Raw genomic sequence first — 3,624 nt, 5'->3', positions numbered from 1 at the left:
TTTATATTTAGATCTATATTTATATATTTATATTCTGTTCTTACTTCTATTCTTTTAATTGTTTTCTAAATATGACAGAAAGATTGCCAATGAGGTAACAGTTTGAGTCCCTTCGAGATTTGCCGATCTTGAGACCAGGGCCGCACGAGCTGGTCACGCGAAAGCGAACAAAAAACAAACTAATACTTCATACTTCAGAGAACAAAAAAAGGCTCCCTCCATGACAACATTTTTGCTTTGAAGAAAGAATGATACGCCTCATATATTTAAAGTACTGCTAAGAGAAGGAAGGCGAGACCAGTATGCCTACAATGTTCCTGCAATGCTGCAAAAACATTTCAGCGACATTGTGGAAACATTAGTGGAACACGTTGCGGGGATGTTAGTTACGGGTCGGGCAGCGGGAGGAGCGGTGGTTTGGGGAGCTGTGTCTGGGAGCTGTCTGACGGGACGGGGGCCGGATCCTGATTAGATTTGTTCAGTCGGGTCTCGGTTTCCCCTCCTTCCCCCTGTGGGATCTCTCGGGCAGTGCAAGCCCCTCCTCACCCCCTCCTCACCCCCTCCTCACCCCCAGTTCAGCCAATGAGAGGTGGGTGACCCCTGAGCGCCCTGCTGCTCTGTTAGCCGTGGGGAGGGGGGTATATTGAGCACAGGGTGTTACAGGCTGTGGAGAGGGGGGTATATTGAGCACAGGGTGACACAGGCTGTGGAGAGGGGGGTATATTGAGCACAGGGTGTTACAGGCTGTGGAGAGGGGGGGTATATTGAGCACAGGGTGACACAGGCTGTGGAGAGGGGGGGTATATTGAGCACAGGGTGACACAGGCTGTGGAGAGGGGGGTATATTGAGCACAGGGTGACACAGGCTGTGGAGAGGGGGGTATATTGAGCATATTGAGCACAGGGTGACACGAGGCTGTGGAGAGGGGGGTATATTGAGCACAGGGTGTTACAGGCTGTGGAGAGGGGGGGTATATTGAGCACAGGGTGTTACAGGCTGTGGAGAGGGGGGGGTATATTGAGCACAGGGGTACAGGCTGTGAGAGGGGGGTAATTGAGCCAGGGTTCCAGGCTGTGGAGAGGGGGGTATATTGAGCACAGGGTTGTTACGGCTGTGGAGAGGGGGGTATATTGAGCACAGGGTGACACAGGCTGTGGAGAGGGGGGTATATTGAGCACAGGGTGTTACAGGCTGTGGAGAGGGGGTATATTGAGCACAGGGTGACACAGGCTGTGGAGAGGGGGGGTATATTGAGCACAGGGTGTTACAGGCTGTGGAGAGGGGGGTATATTGAGCACAGGGTGTACAGGCTGTGGAGAGGGGGGTATATTGAGCACAGGGTGTTACAGGCTGTGGAGAGGGGGGGTATATTGAGCACAGGGGGTTAAGGCTGTGGAGGGGGGTATATTGAGCACAGGGTGTTACAGGCTGTGGAGAGGGGGGGTTATTGAGCACAGGTGTTACAGGCTGTGGATAGGGGGGTATATTGAGCACAGTGTGTTACAGGCTGTGGAGAGGGGGGGGATATTGAGCACAGGGGTGTTACAGGCTGTGGAGAGGGGGGTATATTGAGCACAGTGTGTTACAGGCTGTGGAGAGGGGGGTATATTGAGCACAGGGTGTTACAGGCTGTGGAGAGGGGGGTATATTGAGCACAGGGTGACACAGGCTGTGGAGAGGGGGTATATTGAGCACAGGGTGTTACAGGCTGTGGAGAGGGGGGGTATATTGAGCACAGGGTGTTACAGGCTGTGGAGAGGGGGGTATATTGAGCACAGGGTGTTACAGGCTGTGGGGAGGGGGGTATATTGAGCACAGGGTGTTACAGGCTGTGGAGAGGGGGGTATATTGAGCACAGGGTGTTACAGGCTGTGGAGAGGGGGGGTATATTGAGCACAGGGTGTTACAGGCTGTGGAGAGGGGGGTATATTGAGCACAGGGTGTTACAGGCTGTGGAGAGGGGGGGTATATTGAGCACAGGGTGTTACAGGCTGTGGAGAGGGGGGTATATTGAGCACAGGGTGTTACAGGCTGTGGAGAGGGGGGTATATTGAGCACAGGGTGTTACAGGCTGTGGAGAGGGGGGTATATTGAGCACAGGGTGTTACAGGCTGTGGAGAGGGGGGTATATTGAGCACAGGGTGTTACAGGCTGTGGAGAGGGGGGTATATTGAGCACAGGGTGACACAGGCTGTGGAGAGGGGGGGTATATTGAGCACAGGGTGACACAGGCTGTGGAGAGGGGGGTATATTGAGCACAGGGTGACACAGGCTGTGGAGAGGGGGGTATATTGAGCACAGGGTGTTACAGGCTGTGGAGAGGGGGGTATATTGAGCACAGGGTGTTACAGGCTGTGGAGAGGGGGGTATATTGAGCACAGGGTGTTACAGGCTGTGGAGAGGGGGGGATATTGAGCACAGGGTGTTACAGGCTGTGGAGAGGGGGGGATATTGACGAAACAGCAGGAAGGCGATCAATGGACAGTGTGTGAGATTGAGTACTCTCTCTTTCCCTCTCTCCCTCTCTCTCTTTCCCTCTCTCCCTCTCTCTCTTTCTCTCTCCCTCTCTCTCCCTCTCTCTCCCTCGCTCTCTCTCTCTTTCCCTCTCTCCCTCTCTCTCCCTCGCTCTCTCTCTCTTTCCCTCTCACTCTCTCTCCCTCTCCCTCTCTCCCTCGCTCTCTCTCTTTCCCTCTCTCCCTCTCTCTCCCTCTCTCCCTCTCTCTCCCTCTCCCTCTCTCCCTCGCTCTCTCTCTTTCCCTCTCTCCCTCTCTCTCCCTCTCCCTCTCTCCCTCGCTCTCTCTCTTTCCCTCTCTCCCTCTCTCTCCCTCTCTCTCTCTCTCTCCCTCTCTCCCTCTCTCTCCCTCTCTCTCTCTCTCTCCCTCTTCAGCTCTGCAAGTTTCTCCCCCTCCTCACACTGTAGCATCAGTGCTGTGTTCTCATTCTATCTCATCGCCTCTCATTCCGCTAAAGACTGGGACAAAACAGATAACAGAAAACACAGAACCTGACACAAACAAAATAAAGAATAACCAAGAACTGTTTACCCTGTTTACTGGTTTCTAACATGCTCCAAGTTCCCCCCCCTCTCTCTCTCTCTCTCTCTCTCTCTCTCTCTCTCTCTCTCTCTCTCTCCCTCCCTCTCTCCCAGGGCCCAGTCAGGATTCACTGACCCATAACTTGTGAAATTCTGGCAGGGCCCGGAAGCTTCTCTTTCCCCCTCACCCCGCACCTCCGTTCCCCGTTCCCATCTGCAGCACAGAAGAGAGAATGTTTCCGGAAGGAAGCGCCTTTAGCCTGATGCGAATAAAACATCTGTCTTATCATGTAATATCTTTTGATCATGTTTTGAGTCTATATTCTAAAAGTTTTCTTCATGTTAATTACGTTTTTAGCAATTCATGTTAAGTGGCTCCTGGCACAACACATATCTCATAATAGAAATTGGTGAGTGGGATTCTGGGTAATTTTGAGGGCAGTTGACTGTGAATAAAAACGTTGTGTTTGATTAGACTACAGTATTCATGGCAGGAAGCCTCCTTCCAGGCCAATGTGATGATAAGCTGTTTCACTCCACAGGAAACCCCCACGCAGAGCAGGGCTAGCGCTCCCTGTCCCTATAAACG

This window comes from Conger conger, chromosome 16 (genome assembly GCF_963514075.1).
Source record: "Conger conger chromosome 16, fConCon1.1, whole genome shotgun sequence".
Classification (NCBI taxonomy): Eukaryota; Metazoa; Chordata; class Actinopteri; order Anguilliformes; family Congridae; genus Conger; species Conger conger.
This window is presented reverse-complemented; position numbering follows the sequence as displayed.